Source organism: Falco naumanni, chromosome W, assembly GCF_017639655.2.
Source record: "Falco naumanni isolate bFalNau1 chromosome W, bFalNau1.pat, whole genome shotgun sequence".
Lineage (NCBI taxonomy): Eukaryota > Metazoa > Chordata > Aves > Falconiformes > Falconidae > Falco > Falco naumanni.
Window position 1 is genome coordinate 8,585,294 of NC_054079.1, and position 19,322 is coordinate 8,604,615.

At 40.8% G+C, this 19,322-nt stretch overlaps 1 long non-coding RNA gene across 1 annotated transcript; it reads left to right on the top strand.

Annotated features, from left to right (window-relative positions):
- The first annotated feature begins 1,457 nt into the window (after positions 1 to 1,457).
- On the top strand, positions 1,458 to 18,738 carry LOC121080707. The gene is made up of 3 exons (XR_005825472.1): positions 1,458 to 1,468; positions 5,174 to 5,179; positions 18,562 to 18,738. It is a non-coding gene; the product is annotated as an uncharacterized LOC121080707 (long non-coding RNA).
- The last annotated feature ends 584 nt before the right edge of the window (positions 18,739 to 19,322 follow it).

The window sequence follows — 19,322 nt, forward strand, 5'->3', positions numbered from 1 at the left end:
TCCTTTTATCACATTGCATGCTATTTTTCCTTTATAGTGTAATATAATAAACTGCATTTATTCTTGTATTTGATTTGGTATTCAATTTTACTTGGTATCCAGTCAATCAGCAAAACAGGGGTGTCGCGACGGAGGGAAGACACAGTCACTCAATATGAGTGGTCAGCAGACTTCGTTTATTGTACCTTACAGTCACCTTTTATGCCTTGTTATAATTAGCTCATACATATTACAAAAGTTAAGCTCATTATTGGTTAGTTGCCTAAATACCAAGCCCGCCCCTAGTTTCTCTTCTGTAGTTTTCTGTTCCCACCTGCAACATTCTTTTCCCACCAAAATCTTCCTGTTATTGTGTAACAAGAACAGCCAAAGACAGTGTATTTTTGCTTTACTTCAGATAAGCTGAGAGCGATGTGCATTTTTGTCCAGCCAGCTAGACTATGTTTATGTGAACTTTTTCAGCTAGCCAGTTATCCACACAGGGGGGCTGCTCCAATTGCGTTCTGTCATTTATCTGGCATACTATAAAAAGAGCAATCTGGAGCTAATTTAAGCAGTTTAGCATACAGCTGGGAAATATTTTAGGAGAAAGGCTAGGGAGGAAGAAGAGGGTTGTGTGTGGCCCAGTGGAGTCTGTGCGCAGGAAGGCAGCGCTGATGGGCTGGTAGGCAGCTGCCAACCCTTCCAACAACAATGCCTGCAGCCAGGGAAAGCTGCCCAGTGTTGAAACTCTCCAACCAACCCAGGAACAACAGAAACCTCAACACGGGGAATTAAGAAGTCTGCTCCTATTGGCAGGAGTGGCAGGTCCACCATTCAGTGTCAGGATTATTTCAGCTGATTCTTGCTCGTCTAGCAGTAGCCCAACTCCTCCTGCCTATGACTTTTATATTTCATCTGCTATGGGCCAGATATCTTCTTTTCTTCTTCTTAATATTAAGCATAGGCACATGCATTGGCTTTACACAGTGAAAACTATGACTTTATTCAGGGAATTGGGCAGATTTACATCTTTTTCACATCACTTTTCTTTGAGATGAGTGACTTGAGTTTTTAGTCACTTGGGGCACTAGCTACACCCAGAATATCTTGGCTCAATTCACTAGCAGAAAGAAACACTCATCTGCTGGCATAAAGACATTAAAATGAAACAAAACTCTTTAGTTATTACCTACCACACCAGACATTTGAAAAAAGGGCAGCAAGCACATTAATAAGTATCGATCCCTAAGCTAACTCTTACACCAAGCACATCAACCACAAAAATTGTAATTCCACCCAATAATCCTCTAAACCAAATGCATCAATAAAAGAATAAATAAATAAAAAAAATCTTTATAACACTAGTCCTAAACTTCAGAGGGGAAAAAAGGGTTAATTACTTAGTGATTTTTGTAATTACTTTTGTGACTATTCTGTCTCCTGTAGGATGTTTCATTCACCTAGCGATGGCAATGAAATGAAACAGGTAAGTTTGTTCAGCATTCACAGACAAGGTGGAAAATGCATTGGTCTTGCATAGGTACATTCGGCAATGTCCAAGCCTCTCCCAACAGCTACCTCAGCTTTTTCTAAATGCAATTCAAGCTTACAGGGGACGAAAGGGGTTATTTGGTAAGGTAACATGGTGACATAACAATACAGGTAATGAAGAGAAATGGAAGTTTATATAAATAATATTCCCTTTAACTTTCTAAGCAGCATATTTAATCAGTTTTCATAAATCTAAGGTTTTTAGCAATGGATTATGATTTCAGAAAGGGGAAATGGTAGAGAACATACTTACTGAATGAATATTTCAGAGTAATTTTTTACTTATTTTTTTTAACACCTTTGCTGGGTGACAGGTGATAATGGCCAAATAACACACTGCCAAATCTAAGAAAAAGAATGTTAAGCTGGCTAAAACTGAACTTGTTTTCTCTAAATAAACAGAAAAAAATGTAGCGTTTACAATGTGTCTAATATTTTTGTCCCCATTCTTAATTTTGTCACATTGATGCTACATTTGAGTGACAAGGAGCACTTAAACTCAAAAATTTTAATTTAATAAAAATTATTTTATTCGACATTTGTGGATTGGTTTGGTTTTCTGGTTGTTTTTTTTTCCCAGCTACATGCCAAAATATTCTCTCTTCTAATTGCGTCCATTGTCTGAATCTCTGCAACACACCTGCAAGATACCATGGTAGTTCAGTAAGGTCACACAATTTCCTCTTGGCAGGATCCAGCTGTTCTCCAACACTGTAATCCTTGAACTTTCTGCTATTTTTGATATTTCCTGAATCCTGAACTTTTGAAATCTCTCCTCTTGGAGCTGCAGACCACATTCAGTCCTCAAATACACGCATACAACTCTCAGCAATTTCAAAAGGGAGCTGTTCATATGCACAATGGAAACATCTATAGACTTCAAAGGAACAGTCAAATTGCATATTTTTCTCTTGGTGGGAATTTTGGTTTTGATGTTTTTTGTGATGATCATTCCCTCAAAAGTTTGTCCTGGAAACTCTATCCTTTATAGCTTAACTGGTTTCCTACTCCATTCCTGATACTAGGAAAGAAGCAGATAAATCCATAATGCACTGACAGATTCCTCTGCTCAAAGACAGTATTTTGCTATAAACAAAGCTTTAGCCCTGGATGGCCAAGTGTTTCCAATAGAACTAAACCTCAGAAATAAGATAATCCTTTCATTTTCAGAAGAGGTCTTGTGTTGGAAGAAGGGTTCGCCGGAGTCAAGAAGACGCTCAATATGAGTTATGCATCTTGCTCAACTTTATTAGTTTCTAACACTACTTATATAGAACCGATACACATGCATATTCGTAAAGCAGAAATATAATTGGTTAGTAGTCTCTAAACACGTGCGGTTCTCACATCCCTAATTATCTTGACTAAAATAAGCATTCTATCCATGTAGCTAATTGTGTTGCTGTGCTTCAGCCTTGTAGTTTGTTACTCCCTATTTTCCCATACCGGTCCCTATCTTTCTTGGCCCTGCACCTGCTTTCCCAGCATCTGTATCTTGTTACAGCCACGGCCTGTTGGCACAACATAATTCTTGGTCTCAGGATTCAAGAATAGCTCAAGGCTACCTTTCTTGTTAACTTCAGCACAGCAACTTCAGTACAATTCTGATTACAGGCCTATTCTAATACCAGGCCTGGATTGTGCAGATCTTCAGAGATTCTAAGGCCATGCTTCTGCAGCCATTCTTCTACAATTCCCCCTTTTTTCTTTTGCACAAGCCAGGCCTTATTGGTTATGTTAAAAACTACTCTCTTTAAACAAGAAAAAACACAGCTAAAAACTAAAAGCATTACAATAATGATTATAACAAAGCGTATTCCTTCCATCAATAACGTCTTTAACCAACCTGTTATCCCCAGTCGTCTCAACCATTCATCAAAGGGATTATCATCAGCAAGAATATGCTTCATGTTTCCCTGCAGTTGTCACAACTTCTTGTGGATAGATATGGAATGGTCGGAAAGGTTCACACAACACATCCCTTCAAAATCCTCACAACCGTGTCCATGTGCTAATAACAAAAAATCGACTGCAGCTCTATTTTGTAATGTAGCATGCCTAACACTATCTACGTCAAGCGATAACGAACTTAAAATCTGTGATGTAAGATTAAATTGCTTCTCTCCCCAACACGCTAACCTTCGTATATTCTTAGCGTTTAATGCAGTCATTGCTCCGGGCATAAATATGGAGGCTAAGACATTTTTTGTTACAGACTGCAGATCGACTCGGTCATTTCATGTCTCATCAAAGGTGCGCAGTGCCCTCCGTGATCTATGAAATTGTGGAGTCATTTTCAATAAGTCTTTCATACATGGAGCAAACAAAGTTAAACGCCCTAAATAACATGGTCCACCGACAGGATTCAAAGGAATCCCTGGCCATGCTCTATCTCCACATATCAAAAAGACTCCCGGTGGCAACTGATAGCCCCCTGATACATTTACATGTAAGCCTCCAGCTTTCAGTTCACCCCAATTAGTTGAACCTGTTAAATTTTGAAACCTTGTATCAAACTCCCATTCACCTTGATGTGCTAGCCACAATCGCCACGGTTCACCAAACCAAATTACTCCAGTGCCATTTACAGGTTGAAGTGGTGGTACCATGTCCTTGCATACTGGCATTCCCGTTGCAGTCACGTTAACGTTTTTAACAGGCGTAATGCTACCTAATAGGTCTAACTCCTGCAATGGCAAATTATATGGTCGATTCAAATTCTCAATAACCGTTTTCTGCCACGCTGCATTACGCATAGAAGGCCAAACAAATTGCCCATTTGGACTCATACATGTACCATTCTCATTGGAAGTCAGATCCACTGTTTTAACATTCAAAAAAAACATCAGAATTTGTTTCAATCTCTTGCAGGGGAATACCAATTAAACAAGTTCTAAAGGGGTTGTCTGCTTGCTGCAAACTTAAACAAAAGTCTGTTATTCCCATGATATTTGCCCATGTCACCCATATGTTTGTCCTAGGCAAGATGTCAACAATACTTTGGCCAATGGGTAAAAAATTCATCAAGACCGTAAAACAAGTCCACCACTTAAACATGTCTAGTCCTACAATTTCCACCTTTTTTTTTAATCTTTTTTTTTTTTTCATTCCACCCCACAAATCTGTGCTTGCACAGATTCTGATGATGTATAGTGTCTCCAATCAGCATGGTATTACACTAGTCGTATGCTATCTCTTGCTTCATGCCCGGTTACTAATCAAACACATACACTCTTTACACCATTTACATTTAAGCTTTGGCTTACAGAACTGTTTTACCCCACATAGCATACATCGGCACAATACCCGCTTTTTACATCCCTTACAACATAGACAGTTTATTCTGTCTGCTCGCTCTGAGTCTTCTCTTCTGCCTTCTGATCTTGACATGCAGGTCGCAAAAATTTGCTAGGGACCCATATAGGTCCTTTATCTGTGGAGATACAAAAACAACCTCTACCGATAAATAACACCGGATTAGGTCCTTCCCATACACCTGAAGCCATATTTTTATACAGAACACTCAAACCAGGAACTGTAGTTGTTTGGTTCCCTCATGCTGTTTGGTGATGTATAACAACAGGTGGTCCCTCTCTATCCTCCGTAAGGGAGAGATAGTTTAAGGTAAACAACACCTTAGTCAACCGTTTACTTACATCGATGTCCTGCGATACTTTCTGTCTCTGAAGATAATCCTTCAGGGTACGGTTTGCCCTTTCAACAACTGCTTTCAGTTCTAAGGTTTGAAGGTTGTCCCCTGGTTCACCGGTGATCACATGTTTCTGCCACTGATTATTGGATTGCCAAACACACGCAGCCTTCTTCATCTTTCGTCCTGCATCTGTAAACACCGTTGGCCCTTCAGCTGGTCTTTTTGAGCGTAACGGTCTCGCAATCTACTGATAATGTTCTAACATCTTCCAAAGAGGTCCTTTTGGCCGGTTGTTGTGTACAACACCTGTATAACCCATCAAGGCTTCCTGTATGGCTGTTGAATGTCTCAGAAGCCATTCATAATCATCACCACGGACTGGAATACCGATATCTGCCGGTTCAGTCCCATGAATTTCAACAATCCTGTCTCTTCCTTTTCTCACCAAGGCCGCTACTGCTTCAGGGCGACTTAAAATACGATGTCTGGGTTGCAATGGCAAAAACAACCACTCTAAAATGATCGCTGTATTTTCCCTCTTTTTCTTTTGCCATTGCAAAATAAGGGCAAAAGGTGAAGTGGCAACATTGCAAACTAAAAAAGACATTTGGTGACCACACCAGCCAGTCTGAATCTTGCGGGATACAACTTTCAGGGCAGCCCGTTGTTCTGGTGAACAAGTTTGAGGACTGTTGGCTTCGGTGCCATGCAACCAGGATCAGAACGGTTGCAAATCATCGTTAGTGAGTCTCTTTGTGTGTCATCAGGGTGTAAGGGAATCGTGAAAAAGACAGAACAGTCTTTCAAGTCTATCACAACAATTTCCCAAATCTGAGGTATCATCATAAAAGGTGGAAGAGCAGGTTGCAACACTCCCATCGCTAAAATTTGATCATTAATCTTCCATAAATAATGTCCCAATTATGTGCATCAAGATTATTAATCAATACTGGGCAATCTAATGAGCTGGTCACCTGCCATTCTCCCTCCAAAATAGCATCACGAATAACACCAGACCAGCGCTGTAGAATTGGATCTTTTCTCGAGTTCAGCATCGGTGAGGTAGTTGGGCTAATTGGAGGAATTACAGGTATTGAAGTAGTAGGCAGGTTCATTTTGACTCGCTTTTCCAGGTTTCTTAATTTATCTATTACCTCCTGTAAGGATTTCTCTGTATTGTTATCACAAGGCTTCTCCCCGCCTTCCTCCTCAGACCGGTCCGATGATGTTTCAGGACAAAGAGGAACTTTTGGCTCATCCGCTGTCTTATATAAAAGCTCCGGCACTGTTGAACATGCAGGGGCGGACATACCCTTCAAAGGACGAGTATGCCCAACTCCGAAAAGTGTAACCAGGAGAGAAGGCTTAGGTGAATCACCCTTCTGCTCCACCGGCTTTTCTACACATCTCTCCCCAACGCTTCTATGGCTGCTACTTTTTTTTTTTTTTTTTTTTCTCGCTTTCATAGTTTCCAGAGTGTTAACTATCAACCGTCACGTCACTCCTAACGCTTTAGCTTCTTTTCCTTCTTTGCCTCCCTCGATCATAGTATCCCAGAGGTAATTTCCCACTTCTCTCCATTCCGCAATACTAAACAATAATGCGGGCTTGGGGATCTTATTCTTTTTTTCGTGCCCAGCGAACTAAGGTCTCCACTTCTGTCTCTTTAACGCCCTCCCCTCTCTTAAGGAGGACGCTAGTTAACAGTTTAATTGCCACGTCTAATTCCATTGCTGTCTTCTCAGAGCTTCGCCCTTTCACAGAAAGGATATCAGCGCGGAGAAGCCCTGCGCGATTTACTCGTCGCGGCTTTCTGTAGTGTGTGTGTCCCCCCCCCCCCCACATAGAGAGGAATTTAGCGTAGAGTCCTGCCGCGATTTACTCTACGCGGTCTTACCACCGGTGGGGGTGCGATCTGCAGCTCCACACCAAACTCTGGACTCCCCTTTTCGCCAGCAGCTGGGGGCATCCGTGGCGGTGGGTGGGCGGGCGAGCAGGGGGAGCTGCGGGGCACGGCACGGCATGCTGGCGGGGCGCGGGGAACTGTGCTGGTGTAAGAAGCAATCTGGCTAGCCAAGTACAGTCACTGGGTGTCATGATTTCAGAGTCAAACAAATAAGTCAACAAGTGTTTGACTGGTTCAGATTGTCATCCATGTCGTGTAACGGCTTGTCGCAGCTGCTGCATAAATTTCCAATCTAAAGGTTTCCACACAGCGGCTGCTGAACCAGCAGGTAAAGCAGTAGTCCGCACCAGACAAGCAACAGCAGAAGCAGCTTCCCACTCTCCCTCCAATATAGCATCTCTTACAACCCCAGACCAACGACTTTCGGGAGCGGCAGGGTGGAGGATAACGCCTTCCTGGGTCAAGATCTGAACATCACGACTGGCAGTAGGCAGATGGCGTTCAGTCAATTGCTGCTGCAAGCGGTTTAGGGGCCGGTCGGAGGGTTTGGTTCGGGGACGGGGGATTGGGGCAGGTGCAGGTGGGGTGGGTTCAGTTTCTTTAGCAGACTCCGCGTTCTCATTCAGAGGCGCACTCGGACCCGCCGTAGTACCCTCGTCCTCATCTAACAGGGGGGGCGGCTCTCGGTAGCTTTCAGGTCGACGTGGAGCACCCGTTGCGGCGGCATCCTTCGGTGTCAGTGTCGGGTGTAACAGCTCTGTCGCAGATTTTTTAATGGGCACAATTATGCCTTTTGCAGACGGAGCGCCTAGACCAAATAATTGGATAGACTGCGACTCGGTTTCCTGACCGAGGAGGTCTGAGGCAGCCATAGCCATTTTTTTTTCCGCAACCAGGGATCGTAAATGGTTTATGACCTCCCGGCAGGCAATCCCCAAGTCCTTGGCTAATTTGCTGCTGCTAAGGATCGCATCGCAAAGGGAATCCCCAACCGCTCGCCACTCAGTCACACTAAACAGCAATTGCGGGTCTTTTAAGTGTCCGTTTTCAGCCGCCCACCTACAGAGCTCATGGAGCTTCTTAGTGCTCACGCTAGCCTCTCGCTTAGTAAGAATATCAGTTAATAGCGTGAGTGCCGCTTCCCTTTCCATTATCGAGGGAAAAACGGTCTTACCGGTGCAGGTCCGCGCACGACATCAATGCCGGATCCAGAAGGATACTGTGAGAGACAGTATCAAAAGCTTTGCAAAAATCCAAAAAAACCCCCCACATCTACTGGCTTCCCTTGGTCAACTAGATGGGTGACCTTGTCATAAAAGGAAATTAAGTCACTGAAGCAGGAATTTCCCCTTGTGAACCCATGTTGGCTGTGGCCAATGGCTGCATTGTCTCTCAAGTGTTTTTCAGTAACTCCCAGAGTAACCTTCTCCATAATTTTACCAGGCACTGAAGTGAGACGGACAGTCCTGTAATTACCAGGGTCTTTCTTCTTACCCTTCTTGAAAATTGGGGCAACATTTGCCATCTTCCAGTCAACTGGGACCTCTCAAGACACCTAAGACCACTGAAAAATAATGGAGAGAGGTCCTGCAATAACATCAGCCAGCTCTTTCAAGTACCCTGAGATGAATCCCACCAGGCCCCGTAGACTTATGTGCATCCGGCTGGAGCAGCAAGTCTCAAACAAGTTCAGAGTCAGCTGGGACTTTATCATCCCCCTACTCATGGTCTTCCAACACAGGGCTCCAGGGGTCCCAGGGCCCACCATCAGTGTTAAAGACAGAGGCAAAAAAGGCATTAAATATTTCTGCTTAGGTCTACGCCCCCTGTTTCTGATGTGACCGGCCTCATCAAGTAACGGACCAATGTTATCTCTGATCCTCCTTTTGCTGTTAACAAATAGCCCTTCTTTTGTTGTCCTTCACGGACTGGATTCTAGTCAAGCTTTGGCCACACAAATTTTCTCCCTGTAGTGGCAAACAGTATCTCTGTAGTCCTCCTGTGTCACTTGTCCTTGCTTCCAATCTCCATACACTTTCCTTTTCTGCCTACATTCTAGAATGAGATCCCTGCTCAGCCAAGCCGGCCTACTGCCCCGATTGCTTGACTTTCCGGCACTATTGGAATTGACTGCTCCTACACTCTTAAGAGATGGCTCTTAAAAAGTGACCAGCATTCATGGACCCCAATACCTTCAAAAGCAGATTCCCAGGGGACCTTATTAACAGCAGATCAAAGTCTGCTCTTCCCATATCCAGGGTCCAAGTTTTGCTGGCACTTTTACTCCTATTGCCAACGATTTGAAACAACTACTGCATGGTTACTGTGGCCAAGACAGCTACCAATCACCACTTCACCCACGAGTCCCTCTCTGTTTACAAACAACAAATCTAGGAGGGTACCTTTCCTAGTCAGCTTCCTTAGTATCTGCACTGAGAAGTTATCTTCAATGTCTTTCAGGAATTTCCTGGACTTGTTTGTGTCCAATGTATGATATTCCCAGTAGACGTCTGGGTAGCTAAAATCACCCATAAGGACAAGGACAGTTGATCTAGAGATATCCCTTAATTCCTTGTAGAATAATTCATTGGTGTCATCATCCTGACTGGGTGGTTGATAGTAGACTCCCACAACAACATCCACTTTATTTGCTTTCCCCTTCATCCTTACCCAGAGGCTCTCAACTGTGTCATTGCTAACTGCAAGCACCAAGTGGGTCTTGATAACATACAAGGAAGTTTCTGTGTTTCTCCACTTTCTTTCTACTTCATTGTTGAATTTGCATGACCTTAGGGTTAAACAAATATGTATAAAGGACTGTGTAACTGCAGTGACAATAAACTCGCTCCTGCAGGAAACTAGGGATTTATGCACACCATTTTTCTCATGTAGGGTGGCAAAGGCTTGACCACACTCACTGATGAATTCCATATAACTTTTATATAACAAGTTCACATAACTGTATTTAAAAATGCAAGTTTTTTCAGTGTAATTAACAAGTATATAATAAGTGTCAAATATTTGTGCAGGTTTTGGAAAAGATCTTTTTGAATCTGATTTAGACTGAATAATGGAGCATATTGAGGCTGCTATGGAAATGGTCTCAGTTCTGAAAAAAGCAGACATCAGAAAAACAATTGCGGGTCCTATCACCTATTTTCCAGACATTTTTTCCTATGATGGGACCACATAAGGGTGTCAGAAAATTACTGGGTAGCTATTGGTTTCAGGTGAGTAAATTCTTCATGACAACTTTTGTCTGCCATATTGTAAAATTGGCAGTGAGCTCAAGCTTTGCAAAATGTCATGGGTTTGGTGGCTGTTTTGTATGTATTTTATGTAAAATATAATTAGAAATAGTCTTAATAACCAATACTCACATATTATAAGCTCATCCTTCTCTCTTATTTCTTCCTCATAATTCTCATTATTTTTTTCAGTTTGTTTCCCCCCTTTTAATCTGGAGGACAATATTTGTGACACTCTATGAAGCAGCAAGAAATGGGTAGTACTTGGTACTATCTGTGCAGAAAGTTAAAGTCATAAAAGTGCTTGGCTTTACAATACACTTTGCAGTTAATTTTATGCATTTCTTTGAATTACATTATGTTAAACAGTTTTTTGGCATATGCAGAAACAGGTGTCACTGAAGTTGTGGCAAGAATGAGTGGTACAGGGAGAACTTCTAATATGAAGTTTTTTGGGTGAAGAGTTGAAGGCATACTAAACAGAAGGTACTGCCAGCATAATGGGTGACTGACTGCTCTAGGGGTACGAATGTAATGGTCCTGACTGTTGAAGGTTGAGCTGAAAAATTATGTTACTGGGTGTTGAAGGAGAGCAAATGAAGAGGGTAATGTGACAACACAAATGGGCATTTTACTGGTTTTCATTTATTCTCTCTTGCCAATTATGATATTTTCTTTGAATCAGATATATATCTTATATGCTCTGGCTCCACTGAAGTCAGTGGTAAAACTCTTACTGACTTCTCTTTAATTGTCTTAGTTTGCCCATTGATTCAAGATGGATAGAATGAATGAATCCAATTCCAGACATGTCATTGAAGATTGTTTTTCCAATTGTCTAAGTTGCTGTTCAAAATCCAGCTTGGCTTTTTCCAGTTTTATTTCAATCCAAGCTAAACAAACCCTCAGATCATAAGATAAGGCAGTATCACTAACGTGCTTTTAGAGGCCCTCAAAATAAAATAGTTTGGTAATTTTGCAATGATTCATTGTGAAAGGTATTCACCTTTGCTGCTTGGATTTGAGAAAAACAAACTGTCCTGGTTTCAGCTGGGATAGAGTTAATTTGCTTCTTAGTAGCTGGTGCAGTGCTGTGTTTTGGCTCTGATGCGAGAACAATGTTGATAGGACACTGATGTTTTTAGTTGTTGCTGGGTATTTTTATACTGTCAAGGACTTTTCAGTTTCTTGGGCCCTGCCAGCGAGAGGGATGGAGGGACACAGCAAATTGGGAGGGGACACAGCCAGGACAGGTGACCCAAACTAGCCAAAGAGGTATTCCATACCATATGACGTCATGCTGAGTATATGTGAACTGGGGGAAGAAGAAGGAAAGGGGGGACATCCGGCATTATGGCATTTATCTTCCTGAGTAACCATCATGCGTGATGGAGCCCTGCTTCCCTGGAGATGGCTGAACACCTGCCTGCCGATGTGCAGTAGTGAATGAATTCCCTGTTTTGCTTTGCTTGCATGTCTGGCTTTTGCTTTACCTATTAAATTATTCTTATCTAAACCCTCGAGTTTTACATTCCTTTCCGATTCTTCTCCCCATCCCTCTGGGTGAGGGAGGAGTGAGCAAGCAACTGCGTGGTGCTTGGTTGCCAGCCGGGGTTAAACCACGACACTTTCTGATGTTTTAATATTGAATTTTAACAATCAAATGCAATTCAAACTTGAATACTAATGACCATGTAAACTCCTTTATTCCACAACAACTAGACATTAATGGGAGTAACAAGTAAAGAAAGAGATGGCAGAAATAAGATGTCATATCCAATTAATCCACAGTTTAATTCTCTAAACATTTGTTACATGTTATATATCTAGTGCTCCTTTGAAGGGCTGGGGCTTTATGAGCAATCATGCTCTTATACCTAATCAGAACCATATGGAGGTCAGTGTGAGGGTCCATCCACACTGAAGCAGAACTGGAAAGGATATTAAAAGTTAACTGTGAAATTATTTCAGACATAAGTTATAAAGTTTGAGAAGCCATTGTAGTAATGTTAGTATCTCGGTACTGTTAAAAACAGTATGTCAATTAAGTGACTCAAACTACATTTCTGCAAAAAAAAAATCTGAAATTTGCAAAGAAAAATAAATAAAAGGAGTAAACATGCAACATGGAAACATCCTTATACAAAGACAAACAAGTGATAGAGGATGGGACAAAACCCATATTCCCATATATTTCTTTCTGTTGCCTATTTCTGATGGGGAGACTACAGAAAAGTCAGTTTTGGTTACATGGAGTGCTGACATCTCTTTCCCCCTAATGCAAAACTGGGCTTTATGTGATTTTTTAAAAAATACTGTTGAAATTATGGACGCAGTCAACAGTTCACAGTAATAAAAAGTAAAGAAGGGGAACTACAAGCAACACTGATACAATAGTTTAAGAACTCTGCAGCTATTTAGCAGATATGATACCAGTACATACAATTTAATATGTATTTATTTAAAAATGAAGTGATGGATATAAGCAGGAGACAAGTCTACATGCAGAATTCTCGTACACAAAGATTGGATGTAGCACTACAATCAATTGCCAATATCAACAATACAAGCAGGCAGCTAGCTGTTGGTTTTTTCAAAACCTTTTTTAATTTTCTGGGTGAATTTAGTAAATATGAAAGGGAATTAAATAGCATTTACTAGTGCCAGACACTACAAACAAGCACTAGACATCTTCAATGCACAGCTCTGTAAGCTTCAATGCACAGCTCTATAAATGCATCTCATTTTTGACCTCCAGCATTCTTGCTAAAAGTCTAGGTCACAGAACAGGACTTCAGAGCCTTTCCTTTGGGTGATTTAAGGTCATGGTCATGACTCACAGTTAAACAGAGCGCTGCTGATAATAGCGGTAAAGGATCACATTTGAGGACAATTTCCCCCCTCTGATCTTCACAGCATGAATAATGCTTATTCTGTATGTGTTCCAAGTATGGAACTCCCATCAAGGTCTCATTTAAATAATAATTAAAAAAAAAGAGTACAGAATACACAGCAGAAATCTATATTGTGAATAAGCGACTCACAGCATGAATTAGAGAACAACTTTGCCCTTAATTTGAACTCAGGTTCTTCCCTGCTTCCCCATATTGCATCTGATGTTGCTGCATTTTTCAATTGTGCTACAAATGTGACAGAAATGTAAGCACACTCCCCTCTGATGGCTAACACAAAACATATATTTCCAATAAAATGAACCAAAATAATATTGTTAAGATCAGTTTATGAAAAAATATCTGTTTTATACTTCAGTCTGATGCTGTATACTCTCAGTGGAAAGAGTAACCTTGAAGGTTCAATATAAGAAGCAGGAAAGCCACTCAAAAGAGTGTCCTTAGAGTGCTGATGCCTTATTATATTTTCCAGTGCTTAATACAGACATTTTTTTTTGTGTTATGGAAGAACTACTGAAAGCCTTTCCATTAAAGGCACAATAGAAACAGAAAAACACACCTTCTTCTATAAAATTCTGCTAATGTCATTTTTGGTGTGCTTTAAATACATCCATGGGGCTTTTATTTTCCATCAAGGGAACATAATACCTGCCTGCATCAGAACACCATTTGCTGAGCAACTTTCTAGAGAAATTTTTACCAAGTTGTGCTCAGATAAATCAACCTTTTAAGTTTTTTGTAACTCAATAGAACTGTCTGTTTATTCTCCTGACTTTTCTAAAGTGGAAAAGCTATGTGTACAATGTCCTTTTTCATCCTATTCAATTATTTTTTTTCTCACCCTCCAGTGCAGCTTTCATGATAGGGACAATCCCAGTGCAGACAGTTTCAGGCAACTGCTTTCATTGTAAGCAGTCTCAGTAATTAAACAGGTCTCAGTAGTTACAGATCCTGCTGTGTCAGGTCTACACTAGCATTCATCATAACTAAAACCAAGAGAGGGAATGGAGAGAAATTTTAACCTAAAAACAATGGCAATAACCTGACAACCTATTCATATGTCTGCAGTAAGCAATTTAAATGAGATGCAGTCAAGAAAACTTTGCATTTCTCCCAACAATAGAACACTGAACCCGACAACTGATTTGGCTGTAGAAGATTCTGATACAAAGTAAAATGGCTTCTTAAACACTATTATGGAGAACAAACTAGTATAGTTAATAGTAATCCTAGTTTGACACAGCCTTGTGAGAGATGTGGAAAATTATTAAATGTTGTCAACATGTAAAATGAGCTGTTTTCAGCATTGATCATTACTCCTCAGCCTGAGAAAAAAATTGCTAGGATAGCTATTAGCATGCTTAAGTCAAAGCTTTAAACAAAAATGGTCAGTTTGTGACTTTGGGCAAAATTAATTTCTGAGTTTCATTTACAAATGAACTTCACTTTAAACACTGGCATTTGCTCAAAACAGGAAAAAAATTCAAGATTCCACTTATGTTGGAATTTTAAATACAAAGTGATAAAAGAAGCAGGTATCTGGCACAAGGTCATCCTCTGTTCAAGAAGTTGATTTTAGAATGTTAGATTTTGCACAGAAAAAACAAGGTGAGTGGGGAGGGGTTAATGCTAGAAGGAAGGGAAGACAAACATTTTCTACAAAACATTTTAGGTTTACATAGGATTTTAGAACAGGAAAAAAATCAATATGTTACTTGACTATCAACATCTCAGTTTTCATTTTTAAATGAATTTCTATCATAACATTTCCAACTTTGATAATATATTCTCACAAACCAGTCTAGATAACTCATTGCTATTATCTGCAGCTTAAGGTATCAATCCAGACTTCCTGTGTAACACACAACACTGCAGATAATATATTATTTCTAAAAACATTTATTCTTACCACTTATACTTTAATGTGGGAAAAGTCTAAAAAAAGAATAAAAGCCAGCACTGGAGTATGAAACACCAAACACATGCACCTTTCATTATTTATCATCAGCATGCAATAACTCTGACCAATGCAAGTACAGTGACCAGATGTACCTTTTACTTGTATTATTTAAGCTTGTAATTATAAAGATAGAAAACTAGTATTTGGGAATATATGGACTCAAATAACTTGTTTGATTGAAGGTGCTTGCAGCTAAGACATCTGTACTTATTTCCTCTTTAGGAAGCAATAGATTCTCAGGCACTTTCCTTGCTGACAATGCACTGAACTTTTCAGAACCTCCTGAGAGGACCAATTAAAGCAGATTGTCAGATCCGTAACTGAGCAGGTTCACTAACAAAAAATAAATCTGACAACACAACCTTCAAAATTAGCACCTCTAACAACACAACCAAAGAATAAGTACTCTAACCAATCAGTCCTTCAGTTGGCTTGGACAATTGTGATGGATGCACCCACTCTGACTGAGTGAACAGTACTTTGGTTCAGGCATCACCAACAAGTAGGCCTGACTGAAGTCAGCCCTGCTGTGCAAACCTTGAGAATTGTACTGGAATTTAGGCCATGTCTTATCAGGAGCTAACAGTACCAGCCTGAGCTGGGACTAGACAAAACTAAAACTGCTACAGCTGCACAATTGCACATACACCAAAGGGGGGGGGGGTGGGGGGGGTGGTGACTATGAATCAATAACTTTATGCTATAAAAATCTGTAGCCCCTCCAAGCCCATTGAACATTCCTGTATGGCAGCAGTCTTCATGGCTATCTCCCCCTCGAGTAGGGATGCCTCTCAAGGTTATTTCTCAAGGTCGAGAGACCCCTTATCTGGCATCTGATATCTATAATGAGGTAAGTAACATTTTACATTAGGCCAAAAAGTATATTGTCTGCTAGCAACATTTATAAATATCCAGCTATAGCTTAATTATTAAAGTGTTGTAAGTATTAGTGTTTGACTGCTAAATCAGTTACATCATCATCAGATCATCGTTAAATCATTAACTAACATTCAATTATTGCTTAATCGCTATTTTATTGCCATTTGATTTTCATTCAATCATCAATTAATTACCATTTGATCGTCATTTGATCATTAATAAAACCCTTTTAGTTAACCACATAATGATGACTTCTCTTTAATAATTCACCTGCAACAACAATCTAGAATTAAAAGTGTCTCTGAAGTCCTTTACCACCAAAAGAAAATGAGCAGAAGTTTATTCAGGAACAAAGATATTAGGGGGCATTATGGAGAAGATTAAAAAAAATTCCCTCAGGGAACCAGTGAAAGTCAGATCACTGATTTCTGCCAAAGTAGAAGCTGGAAACAAGCAAAAAAACCCCAACATTTTATTAGACAGAAGCCACAATATACTGGAATTGGGAGGAGGGGGGGGGCAGGAAAAAAAAAAGAATGAGGAGCCTTTATTAAGAAAAGATAATATAAAATTTTGGAAAAAATATCTAGGGGTGTGTCTGAAAGACTGTACGAACATCAGTATATGCAAGACAGTCTTTGCTCTTATTCATAGTTCTAAAATAATAAAAAGACCATCTTTTGGAGTGAAAAGAGTCATCACTATCATATGCTCCATTATTTGGAATTATTTATGTGGTTTCCTCTTAGCAATGTAAACCAAGGCTTGAAGAGAAAAGTTCCACATATTTTACTGTTCAAAGCCCTCTTATGGCAACTACCAGACACTGCAGTGCTAATCCACATTTAAGAATTAACAGACATTGGAAGAAAGAACAGTAAGGAGTTTTGCTTCAAAATTATTTAGTATATTAAGAAGCTGAAAGTTAAATAAAGCAAAGGATAGTAGCTTTAATACAGAACTGAAATTAGAGGTCAGATTCCTTTGCTCTAATGTTAGCAAGTTTCCACCCAAATTACTTGTAGTATGTTGCTGTAGTAGGTTTGCATGGCAAGGTTTTGGTAGCAGGGGTGCTACAGGGGTGGCTTCTGTGAGAAGATGCCAGAAGCTTCACCCATGTCCAACACAGCCAATGCCAGCCGGCTCCAAGACGGACCCACCACTGGCCAAGGCCAAGCCAATCAGCGACGGTGGTAGCACCTCTAGGATAGCATATTTAAGAAGGAAAAAAAAAAATATATCTGTGTCAGCAAGAGAGATGAGTGAGACCGTGTGAGAGCAACAGCTCCGCAGGCACCAAGGTCAGTGAAGGAGGAGGGGGGAGGTGCTCCAGATGCCAGAGCAGAGATTCCCCTGCAGCCTGTGGCGAAGACCATGGTGAGGCAGGCTGTCCCCCTGCAGCCCATGGAGGTCCATGGTGGAGCAGATATCCACCTGCAGCCCATGTAGGACCCCATGCCAGAACAGGTGGATGCCCAAAGGAGGCTGTGACCCATTGGGAAGCCTGCACTGAAGCAGGTTTGCTGGCAGGACTTGTGACCCCATGGGGGGGACCCACGCTGGAGCAGTCAATTCCTGAAGGACTGCACCCTGTGGAAAGGACCCACGCTGGAGCAGTTAATGAAGAACTGCAGCCTGTGGGAAGGATTCATGTTGGAGAAGTTCATGGAGAACTGTCTCCCATGGGAGGGACCCCACGCGGGAGAAGGGGAAGAGTGTGAGGAGGAAGGAGTGGCAGAAACAACATGTGATGAACTGACTATAACCCCCATTCCCAATGCTCAGGGGGAAGGACATAGAGAAATCAGGAGTGAAGTTAAGCCCAGGAAGAAGGGAGGGGTAGGGGGAAGGTGTTTTTCTGATTTGAATGGTAATAAATTAAAATCATTTTCCCCAAGTTGAGTCTGTTTTGCCTGTGATGGCAATTGCTGAGTGATCTCCCTGTCCTTATCTCAACCCATGAGACTTTCATTATATTTTGTCTCCCCTGTCCAGTTGAGGAGGGGAGTGATAAATGCAGCTTTGGTGGGCACCTGGCATTCAGTCAAGGTCAAACCACCATAGTTGCAAAAACTATAAACACATATATGCACAGAAAATCCACACTACTTACCTCAAAACATAGGTCTACATTTGAAACAAAACTGGGACTCTAAGTTGGTGTTAATTGTGCTGAAGTAAATTTGTACGACTTGAATGATTTTTATGACTTGTAGTTATTTTAAATCAATGTCGTTTTCAGGAAAGTTGTAGTTATATTCCCTCATGTTTCCAAAAAAGAAAAATAATCACTACATATAATTTTTTTTTTTTATTTCAAATAGATAAAAGGCCATGGGTACCCAAGACATTGCTGCATCCTTTTTTATCTTTTTTGCTTGAACAGGCAATGACTTCATTTTCACAACTGATCTTGATGCCGAAAAACCTCGGAATGAAGAAAACTGTTAAGACACTTTTTGTACTTTTAGCAGCAAGGTATTTATTATCTGCGCAGGGGAAGAGGTGGTTCGCACCACAGAAACTTGCTCCGAAGTACAGGTGCGAAACAGGCTAATTTATACATTTGACATACATGATTGCAACATCTCTTCATACATTATTCATGTAATTACAACATCTCATTGCATATTAATGATGGACAGAGTCTAGGCAGAGCCTGGCCGGAGTCTTCTCTTGTCATCAGTTTTGAGAGGGTCGTTCCGGCCTTCAGCCCCACTCAGGTGGTCTTCCTCAGAGTTGAACCTTTCAACTTTCTTTCATAAGTGACCCTGCCAGGATCTTTTTGTTTTTTGAACAGCTAGTACCAGGTTTGTCATGTTCTGCAGGGCCCTTGCAAACATGACGGCAACCAAGGTAATAGCAAACAAACAATACTGCCAATTGAGTGAATTGATGCCAAAATGGCTGATATTTTCTCAGATTTTGGTAACATGTTGCTGCAATGGGGCGCCTAAAATCCACCCAGCACATACCATCAAAATCCTCACAGCCATGTTCTTGAGCCAACAACAAAAACCAATAGTTGCTCTGTTTTGTATATAATGGTGGCAAATTTGACTCACATTCTCAACTGCCTAACAAACAAGGTACCAACATTCAAAGTGCAAACAATATTGACTTCTTTTGGGTTAACATTATACAGAGGCAATTAACTATCAAAAATATCAAGAATTTCAGTAAGATTCTTCATTCCCTGCATACATTCATTTTTTTACAACAATGTCTGCAA